Raw genomic sequence first — 13635 nt, forward strand, 5'->3', positions numbered from 1 at the left:
TATTCTTCCGCAAATCCATAAACATCTGTCTGATTTGAAACGAAATCCAAAATGGCTGCGCCATGATGTTAACTTGTATGGATATTTTTTGTTGCATGAAAGGTAAGTTCAGTTGCAATACTTGTATGTTTACTTTTTTTGCTTTTCGAATTTATGTCATTTTGACAGTTAAATGTTTCACAGCTTTATGAATTGTTACCATTCTGTCGTGAATTACGTGTATCTCAATGGCTGGCTGTCTTTTCAAATATCTAATTTGCCTTGCTATCCAAATGTTTATGACTGAATTTTTTTTAGTCTAGTTTATGCATTCAGTTTCAAAATAATATGTGTAATCAGATTGCTTATTATTTTATTGCAGCAATACATTTATGTTAAATAGTTTGAACAATTGTATAAAAATAAGAGTTTGCATTGTTTTGTCCAAAATATGTATGGTTGAAACATTATCTTAATCTAGCTTGTAATTCAAGTTTTTTTGGGGGTACTGTTCTGTTATTGGGACCAGAATCGGAAATGTATGAACCTGTGTTCGTAAGTATGTGCATAGATGTGTATATATAGACACACAAACATACAAATATACAAGCATACATAAATACAATTCTGAACCCGGTCCTGATAACAGAACAGTACCTTTTTTTAATCTTTTTTGAATATTTTATAAAAGGATTGAGCATTTTTCAAACTGCATATCATTTTAAGATTCGACTTGCAGGAAGACAAAATATGGTCATTCAATCAAATGCTTATGATTGCTTTTAGCATTTTCTCATAAATATTGTTTGCATTTTTATTGTATTTTAGATACTTTAGTTATGTAAAGTGAACATGAGAATATTAGTAAAGCTGAAGAATATGAATAACTACCATAATACATGTATTTTTTCATCGAGCCCATTGTTTTAGAAACCAATGCACCATTATTATATGCTGGCTTATTTTATAGTTATATGCAGTTTAATTTTATGTTCATGTTACTGTAGTATTGTCATTATAATAAAAGTATTGATAATTTTTGTTGAATCTTGCAAGTTGCCTAACATTCAGAATTATTACTACCGAATTTTACCGATAGGTTTTTTTGAGTTGACATAATCTGTCTGATAAATAAAATAAACTGGTGTTTAAATTATATGCATTTCTCTTAATGTTTCATTGAAAGTGAGATGGAAATATAAATGCTATCCAGAAAAGTGAATTCTTTTTGCCTGAAATAACAAACTGTACTAAATGATTAATGTTTATATCATTTTAGAAATGCCAATATTAAAGTTTCTCCCCTTTCTCTTCTTTGATTTTGAAATAATTTATAATAAAATAATATATGCATAAGTGTAATTAATGTAAAGTGTCATTCAATAATATAATTTATTTTTACTGATATTTTTATATTTCTTATCTGGGTTTTCTTTTGGTGTTAGAAGGAGGAAAAGACTGTAATGTTTTAATTAAGGAAATAATTAAAACATTACAGTCTTTTAAATAACACAGTTACAGTAATGTTTATTGAAGCAATCAGTACTGTGTGATTGCCAGTGATTGAATAATGTTAAAATGCATTGTTCATAAGGAAATTTGCTTAGATTTGTGTTATAGATTTTATTTTGACACAAGCTGAAATTTGAATTATTGGAAGCACTTTGAAAACCCGAATTATTTCCTGAATCATTAATCAGGCCAATATATAACATACAAATTTTCATACAAAATTATTTCTTTGAGCATATTATAAAGAGCTCATTTAATTTTATTATTTGTACAAATTTTAGACAAAAGTAGCATGTAACAGTTAAAGATTTATTGAAGCCTACTTGTTACTTGTGGTAACAAAGAAGTGTGAAAGATATTGCCACATTAGCAAACTTGACGATCATTGATGCTTAGTTTAGTAATTTAATAATATATTGAGAAATGTTGGGAACTTTCAGAAGTAGACATTTCGGAAATGATGGGCTTGATAAGAAATTTACATGGTTTTATTATTTATTCTTTAGTTAAGAATGGATTTTAGATGTTCATGTGAAAGAATTCTGTTTAAGTATATGTGAAAGAATTGTTAAAGTTTGGCATTTAAAAAAATGAATTAATAATATGCAATTATCTTTTTATTATACATATATTATTATATATTTCTAATGTGCTATGTAAATGTCAGTGTTAAACAATTGAGATACTATTGTCAGGGCAATCTTTTCTTATACATGAAAAATTCTGATACTTTCTTATCATCTGCCCTCACAGCTTCAACTTATGCTAAAACAGCAAGAGTATGCACACGATAATAGCAAACTATGAATATGCATACCACACACGTGTATTTACATGCTTTATATTTAATCTTTATTTCTGAATAGTATTCCATTGGATGAAAAATATGTGAATATTGACCCAATGTATATATTTTTGTGTGTGTGCATCCTAAAATTTCTTGTTTCTTATAAAGTGCTTATTTGAATTACTACTTGTGAACAGAGCAGTAGATATGAACCATAAACTAACCATTTTGCCAATTTTCACAGCTTTGCAGATAGTCAGAAAGCACCAAAATTTGTAATAATGTTAAGTTTAAATGATGTTCTATACTTTTGTGTTAATTTTTCTATTCTATTAATTCTATTACTGTGTTATCAAACTTTCTGCAGGAATTTCAACTGGTTAAGATGTTATTTCCATGTGGAGAAGAATTTGGTTTTCAAGCTAGAAAAAATTGCAGCTGAAGGATTTTGTAGAAGGTCAGTCAAACTGGTTTTAGTTAATTATAATTTAATTTTGGGTGAAGAATTCTCAAATTTATTTATCATAAGTGTCTAAAGGTCTTCTAAATTAAATTCTGCTTGTTTTTGAAATTTTTCATGACATTCATTCTTTGATTATTATTATTATTTTTTTTAATTTACTAACTTACATCCAGGCACATAATTGCATTTAATGCCATACCTTAAATATTGTAAAATGTTAAAATAATACATTTCATTTAAAAATGTGGTTGTGACAGTAAATTTTCTGTTACATTTAATCATATCTATAAACATTGGTATACATCATTTTTCAATAATCTGTATATTATTTTGTGCATTTCTTTTACATCCAAGATCTGGCATATGACTTGCTTTTCAAACTGATAACATGGTGTAATAATGAATCTAATGGTTAAAGTTTACTATGGAACGGGCCAAATTTAATAAATTATTCTTTGATAGAAATTTATTCATTTGTTCAGTGTGTCTCATCTCTTTAAACTGCTAAAGTAAATTTTATGTACTTGCATTTAGGAATTTTGACTGTATCAGAGTAATTTTGTTTCAGTTATTATAACATGCAAGGGAAAAAATTCATTCATAGTTCTGTATTTAAAATTAGTTAATTAAAGTCCTTAATAAAGAGGGACGTTTTGTTGTTTTTAATGTCGATAGAGTTTAATTCAAAAATATGCCACATTAAGGGTTACTTTTTAACCTAATTTAAAATTTTCATTACTTTAACATGTCCAATAATTGTTATTTTAACTCCGATATTGTAATAATATCAGAATTCCTTACTTTTTGATAGGTAATCCAAATGTAAAACAAGAAAAGAAAAAATTAAAATCTAGAAGTATATTTATTTCATACCTCTAACAAATAAAAACAACACAAACACTTTTTACTGTCTATCTGCATAGTGTGGCATGTCCCGTAAGACTGAGATTTGTATGATCAAATCCATGTTTCAGTTAAAGGAAAATGCATGCACAGTCTTCTGATTTTCCCTTCGATTAAGGATTCTGTATATACTAGCATAAGAAATATATTAGTTAATGCAGTGTTATACATCAATATTTATAGACAATTATTGTGGCTATGTGCTATGTTTATTATAATTTTGTTCACTGTAATGGCTGGAGTGCCTAAACCATCATGCTGTGTAAACAAAACTCAAATCTTCATCTCTGCATACAGCTCCACTAGTGTTTAAACCACTGAAATGGTGATTATGGTAGAACATCTTTGGTAAAAATTTACTCTACTGTAACCCTTGGTGAATCGTTTCTTTTTTTTATATCAAGATCGTCACCTGAGAGGATCAGCACCAATTTCAAGGTGGCCGCTACACAAAACCAAAATAAGAAGTCAAAGACATACACAAACTCTGTGTCCATGTACACATCGACCTATTAAAACAGAGAACTGCACAAACTGGGCATTGTGCACTGCCTTAACTTTGTCCATGTACACATTGATCTATTTTCACTTTAAGAAAATCAGAAAGTTAAAAATATCATAGTTACCAGAAAAAATTCGCCACTGTCTTAACACACAGACAACCAAAAATACACAAACAGAGAGGAATAAATTACCAAAAATACATATTTCCTAACATAAAAACATTAAACAACAAATCTAACAAAAATTAACACACAGAGACAAAAAAAATAAATGAAACATCATTTTTTTTTAACATACCTTTTTTTTCACATGCATATGTTTAGGCTTCCCACCACCATCTTCCAGGTAAGCAATTTAATTAAATTTTTCGTCTCTTAGTCACTTCAGACATACTCAAACGATGGTACCCACACCAAAATAATAAATAGTATGTTCAAAATACAAGACCATACCACTTCCGTGCAACCAAACACAGCAATTGAAAAGAATGGTAAGAATCAAAAACCTGAGACCGTACAAAAGGTTTACTATTAAAAAAAGTAGCCCAAAACTAAATTTATCACAGCACATTGGCAATATTTGCAGAAATAACTCCTTTTTATTGACAAAAAAAAAGTTTTTTTTTTTTCCCAAAGGCTACTTTCGCCAACATTATCAACATTAGGGTTACCGAAAAACTTATTTGACGCAATGGGCTTCCACATTTTACAAACAACCAATACCACTTTGCGATTTTTTTTCAGACAGAAACCAAGGTGTACCATACAGTAAAGATTAGCCACATCTTCATTTACTACTGTTACAAGTACTTCTTTGGTAAATTTCTGCGGTTAAATTCAAATGTTTAAAATTGCATTAACATGATCAGATTCAGAATCATAGCTAGGGTTTTCAGCGCTCAGGGACAACTGAAGATTTCGCACCCCCTACTGCTAGCCAAGGATGGAAAACATTTAATTCTAAAATGTTCTAACATCAGTTTGGTGCCCCTTGGATTCTGCACCCGGGGACAGATGCCCCCCTTCCCCCCCTCTAGCTACACCCCTGATCAGATTTTATTTTCTGCACGTAGCTAACAATTACTTATGTGTTGTCAGATAAATGTTACCAGATGCAGTTAATTATTTTTTACTTGCCAATCTCATGAGACAAGTTTTTTTTGCTCCTGCAAGACTTAACTTTGTGTTGCAAAATAAATTCATTCTCACTCTTTTTGGACTTGCCTACACATTAAATTTAAAATAGTTTTATGAATAGGTAAGATGTGATTATCATAATTTTGTTTCTCTCTTTATCTTGGCAACTTTATATGTTGATTCAGTATCCAGGTTACCTACCAGTGGCTGATTGATAAAACTGCTCATATGTTCAGCTGGTGGTTTGAGTTTATTTTCTGACATAAAAAATTTTAAAAGGCATCCCCCATGTTTATTTTACTATAATCGAAAAATCAAATAATTGCTCTGTTTATAGGTACTAAATGTTAAAATATTTTAAATGCTTCCTTTAATTTGCATTCTAATAGTCATTTGTTTAAATTTAATTATGAATTATATTCACATATAGTAATTGTGAGTGTTTTCTTATTTTAGGTGCTGTGAAAGGCAATGACAGAGATCCAATTTATCAAGAGTTCTTATATACATAAGAATACATGGATATAAGATTGTTTTTCATGAATTCAAATAAAATGTGATAAATTGGATTAATAAAACTATTTTGAATTTTGAAAAGTGTTTTTCCTCTGTTAATCATAATATAGTGCCATAAATTCCTGAATGTGTTTATTTTTCATCCAAATAAATAGCTTTACAAAAATTTGTCATATTAATAGATATTGCATAATTTAGCATTGTTATAAATATTTATTATAGCAGATTTAGCTGAACTACTTTTTTAGTCTCTTTGCAGATGAAGTCACAAAGGTAAGTGGTTAGATATTTTTCTGTATTCCCCATTAAGTAATTTTATCTGGTAAATTACCATTACTTATATACTAAAGGTGAAAGAATAAGCTTTCCTTGAAGATACAAAAATTTGCAGATATTTCAAAAAATTGGTATACGTAAAAAAGTTCTTAAATTGCCACATATGCGAAACTGAAAATGTTATATATGAAATAGTTCAGAAATATAAATATTTTCACTATTTTTTAACTATAATTCACTGCATTTGTTATATATAATCACAGTTTAAAATAGCAGTGTTTTTCTCACTTGTGATTTCTCATGTATTTTGATTCATAAATACACGTACATAAATCCACGTATTTTGATTTCTCTTTTGAGACCGAATAAAAAATGAATTAAACATTCTCGTTGACATTGAGAGTTGAATAAAAGCTCACCTCAAAATAAAATGAATTAATAAATTTATGGAAAATTTTACATTGAATATATTGAGCAGAAAGAGTAAACTGAATATACTTAATGGAATTAATAATTGGTAAAGTTTATAGCAGAATAAAATGCCTTAATTGCATGGTAAACAGTAAATCTTTTGAAGTTTTTCTATGTTGCGTAAAATGCAGATTTAAATTTTTGATATTGATTGTCATATAAATGGCAATTACTGTTTTATTTTGCTCTGAAATGAATGTAATAAAATTCTGGATGAGACAACCTTTAACATGCGCTAGAATTTACAAAGTTTAATTTGGTGCTGATTTCAACGGGTAAATTTCATTTTACTGAATTTTGTGTAAAATAATACTAATGAACCATTGCAAATTATTTTCAGAACTATTTTTTTTTTTTTTTTTTTTTTTTTTTTTTAAATCTAAAAGGGCTATTAGTTTTGAAATGTGACTTCATATCGTCAGTCGTTAACTTGTTTCGCTTTTCATTCAAGTCTTGCCATTTGGCAAAATTTAACATATTTAAAATCTAATATATTATTGACTAACAAGCCAAGCTAATTAAAAGCATTACACACAGTTCTTAACAATGCTTTTTTTAATTTTTAATCTGATTGATTTAAAATGCATTTAATTCATGATATATCTAATTGAAAACATTTTAATATTTCTACATAATTACATGATATATTTCTTCACTTTTCAAATATATAGAAGATATATAACTTTCTGGTGTCAGTATCTTATAAAATGTTTTGCTATTTCCACTGCCTCATCTGTATTGATAATCTATGCATTCATAAACTTTTAGCCTCTTTGAGTGACTGCTAAAATCTGAGGCCTTTCAGATTTTTTTTTTTTTAATTGTGTGAGCAGAAAGATAGAATTTTAGAAGAGCTTCTTGAGTTACCTTTTGAATGATATAAAGAATTGTTAACATAATGTCAAATTTTTACAACTAAATATTAAATATATAAAAAAGCCTGCAGCATTCTCATGTTACGAAAACATATTTATTTATTCTGAGGCTAGGAATTGATTTAGTTTTAAAAATACAATTTATTCCTTTTAACAATTTCCCAACAGTGTCATCAAAACACTATAAATTCCTTACATGTTTTAAAGAAAGATGATTCATTTATGTAAAGATTATTAAATGGGTAATTTTATTATTCAATTTTTAATACAAATTAACTGAAATTAGAAACTGATTTTGTAAAATAATTTAATTATGAATAATTCAAATTGGGGGCTATTGGATGTTTAAAAATGATCAAAAGATTTTTAATATTTTAAAAATAAAAGCAAAATTTTCAGTTTTAATATTTTGTATTAATAATTCATTTTAATTTCCTTGCTCAGTTTTAATATATTCACAAATTCAGATTTAAAAACAAAATAAGTTGTATAAATATTTTCAACATTTCTGATTTTTCCATAGTAACCATAGGAGAACGATTTGAGACTATCTGTGTAAAAAAAAGTAGGTTTTAGATCATCACACCTTCACATACTACTTTCACTGGAATTTTCCTCTGTATATATACTGGGATGTGACACTAAGCAGTTGAGAATATGTATTTAAGAGGTTAAAGGGATATTGTAACTAGTGTTTCAAATCCTGATAACATCCCATACGCTGTCGGTGGGACGTAGATAGGATGTCCTAAGGATATACTGGGATGTGACATTAAGCGCTCAGGAGGATGAGTTTAGGAGGAAATTGGGATATTACGGGATGTCCTGAGGATGTAGTAAGTAGGACTTTAAATCCTAATAACATCCCATAGATAGGATGTTTTTAGGATATAATGGGATGTGCTTAGGAGGTTTGTGGGATGTCCTGAGGATGTAAGTAGGAGTTCATATCCTAATAACATCCCGCACGCTGTCGATGGGACTTGGTTAGGATGTCCTGAGGATATCCCGGGATGTGACATTAAGCACTCGGGAGGAGGTGTTTAGGAGGTTCGCGGGATGTCCTGAGGATGTGCGCATATCCCGCGAGCAACATCCTTGGGATATCCCAAGGATGTTTTTGTGCTATGTGGGACGTAAGTACTTAAGTTTGCTACTGCCGCTCGTTTTTGTCTCAATGCAAGCTGGTAGTTTTGTTTTATACTACGAGAAACCGGTTTCTTTTTAGTTTGCAGATTTTTTTATTTTAAATATTTGCCTTTACATAATAAGTAGCTAATTATAATTATATAAATCTGGGATACTTCATATTTAAGAAATTAGTATTACTTGAGGCAGCAAATCGATAAGAATACCACGCGAGATGGACATTTACGAAACGAGTTTCGAAACTATATTTAATTCTCTTGGGAGTTTCTATCACTAAACTTTCAAGAATAAGATAAAAATGATAATTCAAATTTAAAGCGATGTTCAAACATTACTTTAATGTAGATAGCGTATATTAATAGCAATTATTCCTAATATTCTGAAAATAATATATGGGAATTTACACTCTTCTCTACTACAATCGGCAAAATTTTAAACAGAATATTTTCTTGTCACCAACATAAAGCCGTAAAATTTCATAAAACACCAAATACAATTTAAAAAACAATATTTATAATTAGAATTTCTACGCAAAAACAAGCAATTCGGCCAGCGGGCAAGGAGGCAGATTTTTCAGTGCATGGAACTGAAAGTTCACTTTTGATTCCAGTCGGCAAAAAAACACTGAAGGCGCAGAAACTGACTTAATTCACTATGCTGCTAAGTTTCAAATGTAAACAAATATGGCTGCTAAGTTAGGCTTCACCGCACTTAAACAACTTTTAAATTATTAATAATTTTACAACTATTGCATGCAAATTAATTAAAGGCATAAAAATCTTAGCCGGAACATAAGAACAACATAATTCAATCATTTTTAAAGCAAAAAATAGTCAATTTACCAACATATAAGAATTTAAAAAAAAAAAAAAAATGAGCTCACCGTGCCAGGTAAAAGAGTGGATATATATACATATATGTTCACCGTGCCGAGTAACAGAGTGGGTTACACAAAGTAACTTAATATAAGAAGCAAAAATTCAAAACAAAATTTTTATACCCGTCCTGCGCTATAGTTGCAGGATTGAAGTAAAATAAACTTAAAGCATCTAAAGTTAAAAGTACATTGGAGTCAAATCAAGGCAATTCCTCAACAATATTAATAATTGCATCCTTGTATAAGAGGTTTAACACAATATCTAAACAATTCAAAATAAAAATGATCATAGTAGTACAAACTCGAAAACTAAAAATGCAAAAGGGAAAATATATACAAGATATTAAAAATATAAAAATTAATCTCTCTTTATTAAAACTCCAATTCAGAACTCATCAGGGAAAAATAAATTAAAGCTTCATAAAAGTTGATTAATATGCTTCGAAAACTTATTTCGTTCTCCTGATTTATTTGAGATCAAAAACCGAAAAAAGAAACAAACAGTTTTGTATTGATTTTGATTTTTTTCCATGAATTTAAATATTAATTTTAAAATATAAACGTGACTGGAGTCGAATTAGAAACAAGGTTTATTTATCGTCTGCAGCATTAAAAATATTCTTTTCTTTAAAATGTCACTGAAAAATAGGTAATGGATCGAAGACTATATTTGTGCGTTGTGAGAAGAGAAATAGACTAATTCAATTACTAAAAAAAGATGTGAAAAGCATGGCTTTAATATTTCTACACGTAAAATAAGTGACATAATTAATATGAAAGGAAAGAAACGTCAAAGTTTACATCTGACTAGGAAAAAAGTGAAAAATGGTACAAACAAAGGTACGTGCAATTCTTATTAAATCTAAAGTCGCATCTCATGTTTTAAAGGAAAATCAAGAAACCCAAACGGCTTTGCAAAATCTTTAAACATCTCTGCAGGAACTGTGAACAAAATTATAAAATCTGATTTAAAGCTAATCAAAACAAAAACACATGATGATCATCGCCTAACGCCGAAGCATGTTTCTCAGGATAAGACTATGTGCAAATTGCTGTATGAAAAATTTTGGCAGGTGAAAAATAGAAATATATGGTTACATTTGATGATACTTGGATATATTTATGTAATTGCAATAGGAAAAGATTCATTTACTACTGAAAAAGAGGAGGAAAAGACCTAGTATGTTGGTTCAGAGAAAACAAGGAAAGTTTTTCTAAAGGTTTTATGGTTAATACTGGATTCTCTCACAACGGAAAACTGTAATGAAAGTAGAACAAAATTAATTCGGATTACTATCAGAAATATTTTTAACACCTATTTTTAAAGAAGAAATTCTATATCTTCATCCAAATAATCTTCACTGTGTTAAGTTCCATCAGGATAAAGCTCCAAGCTATACCTCTAAATCTACTGGTCTATTTTTTGAAAAAAAAAGAAAAGAGAAATGAAACCAGAATTGAAGCTATTCCCTTTATGTGGATCTCACCCAAGACCATGATGTGTCTCTTCAGGATTACTATGCATTTGGACTTTAAATCAATACCTTTATAAGAGGCGTTCCAAAACATTGGATGGACTCTGGAAGATAGTGAAGGAGGAGTGGAATAAAATCAACCTTGATGTTTTAAAAAAAGGAATTTTATCTTGGAAATCAATATGTAATATGATAGTTCAACAAAAGAGCTATGAGACTGAAGATATTAGAAAATAAAATTCTAAGGTTTGTTTATATATAAATCTTTGCAAAATCGTTACAAAAATGTGTGAACACTATCTGTATATATGCTTTTTGCGCGGTCAATTACAACCAAAAAGGCAGATGCAAAACTACATGTTACAGCAGTCCAATATACAAAATTTCAACATTCTGAGGCTTCTCGTTTTTGAGTTATGAGAGATACACACATACCTACGTACAGACGTCAAGAAAACAATATCTTCTGAATCCATTTTGCAATCCGTTTTGGGGAAAAGAGTCCTTTATTCTGTCCTTATGTACAGATGATGCGCAAAAACATCGTTAAATTGTACTCGGTAGCGGTCAAAATGGATATTTTCGTTGAAATACGATACCCGAAATTTTTCGCAATTACAACATTTCCTTTACTTCGTATAAGGAAGTAAAAATAAGATTTAAAAAGCATAAATATTATTTGTAAGAAAAACCAGAACACATCATATTTAAATACAACTGCTAATACTTTCGATACTGAAAGACAAGCTATTGATTGAGATGTACGCTGGGAGGAAAGGATACTTGCTAATAAAAAAATTAGCGAAAAACATTGTTACATTATTAATTAACCCATCTGTCATTGAAAACAAAAGGGAAAAATGAAAAGAGAAAATTCTATAAGCTTGATTTTAATAGAGAAAAGCAAACTCTAAAAAAACTAAGATATAAAAATAATATATAAATGAAAATGTGAATTAAAGTTTATACAGGTAAACGAGGAAATTGTAACAAAAATGAAGCTTAAAATTAATTAATGATAAAAAGTGCCCTAGTCAAGTTATAAGTTGTAGCAAATACGACAACAAAAGCATTATGGTCCTCTAAGCCTGACGACGCCTCCCTTTGAAACTTGGTAGCATAGTGTGCATAGTCAATTTAGCATAGTCAATTTCAATAGCATAGTCAATTTTCTGCACCAACATCAATATCTTTTTGCCGAATGAAGCCAAACGTTTTGTGCGCCGAAAAATTTATCTTGCTGCCTAATTTCAATTAATTTAAACTCTAATTTTAATTGTAAATATTTTTGAACGGTTTCTTTTTAACTTTATATGGTGTTTTAGGTTTATCTGTATTATATAATTCTTACTGAAGATGTTTTGAGTTTGTATGTATTTTTTTCTTTGCAACAATTTTAATTCTAAAAATTGTTTTTTTTAACATTTTTTAACTCTATTTGATGTTTTAATAGAGTGTTTTTCTGTATCTCATAATTTCAATGAAGATATTTTGAGTTTTTACGTATTTTTTCCTTCAAAGTCAGAACTGAATTGATTGAATAAGAAATATATCTATTATGAAATTCGGGAAAATAAGTTTAAATGAAATGCAGCAAAAAATGTGCATAATTTAATAGGCCGTACAAGGAAGTCATGTGGTGTTTACATCAGATTTTTTACACTTAGTTTTATATCATGTAATAATATTCTTTTTATGCATCAAGATGCAGCATTCGTAAGATACTGCTGTTCGGCAAGCGAATAATGTTACTTAACTTGAAAAAACAAAATCTATATTATTAAATCTTAAGTTCCACCTCACCAAAGTAACCGTGAAACGAATTCTCCGATCCTTCTTCCCGTCTGGCTAGCACAACTAAAATAGAAGCCAAATAAATATATTTATTTAACATGTCGACCTGACTCTTAACGCAAATTGAAATTAACACAAGCAAAACATCTTAAAGGTAAAATAACAGCTTCTTAATACAAATTCAAGTTAATCGAATATATTTCATAATATATGTCTTAACTTAAACCTTAGCGACGTCTAACTAATTAATTTGTATTCTGGTGTAAGTTGTTGAAAGAAGCCTAGGAAAGAAAAAAACCATAAGATAACTGGTTAGTTAAAATAAAATCTTATAACCTTGCGCAGTTTTAATAGTAAATTAATGAAAACGTTTAACGTAATAATTAGTACAAATCTGCGAGAACATTCGTTGTAACAGCAATGCTTTGTTAAAGTTGGACTGAGTTCCAAGGAAATTGCAGTCAGTGATAATTTTTTTATTATTTGTGTTAATTATTACATTGAACTTCTTCATTTGTTAACTAATGTCACTTTCCTTTTTCAATGCCAAATTTCATTTATTTACAAGTGTTACTTTAGTTTTTAACTGTCAAACTGAAGTCCTTTAACTGAATACTATATTTTGTTCAGTTACACATTTCTAAACAAAGAGCTACCTCTACTCCTTCTAACAGTTAATTTATCTTTTTCTCTGTCTACATATCAAACAGAAACTCGTTATGGAAAAAGGATTTTAAAACGTGTGACGTCAGAAGAAATTAGCAGCTCCTAAATTTGTCGCCCAAGTTGGATTTGGCAAAGCGTATTAATCAGACCCATTTGGATCCCTCCAACACTTTACCTCATTCTTGTGGGGACGGGCTCGTGAAAGGGACAGACATCACACTCTCTCCCAAGTGTCAAGTCTGGGCAAGTCGA

General features: G+C 29.3%; 1 protein-coding gene and 1 long non-coding RNA gene across 2 annotated transcripts in view; one reads left to right on the top strand and one right to left on the bottom strand.

The window, feature by feature from the left end:
* The window catches only part of lft (Limb expression 1 family member lowfat), a 696498-nt gene that overhangs the window by 400419 nt on the left and 282444 nt on the right, over positions 1-13635 (bottom strand). The window lies entirely within an intron of this gene.
* On the top strand, positions 29-5877 carry LOC146998543 (uncharacterized). Its single transcript, XR_015039322.1, has 3 exons — positions 29-102; positions 2646-2735; positions 5741-5877. It is a non-coding gene; the product is annotated as an uncharacterized LOC146998543 (long non-coding RNA).

The sequence above is a fragment of the Stegodyphus dumicola genome, chromosome 2, assembly GCF_044657685.1.
Source record: "Stegodyphus dumicola isolate Sdum_Otavi_A_Nest chromosome 2, ASM4465768v1".
In the NCBI taxonomy this organism is placed as follows: domain Eukaryota; kingdom Metazoa; phylum Arthropoda; class Arachnida; order Araneae; family Eresidae; genus Stegodyphus; species Stegodyphus dumicola.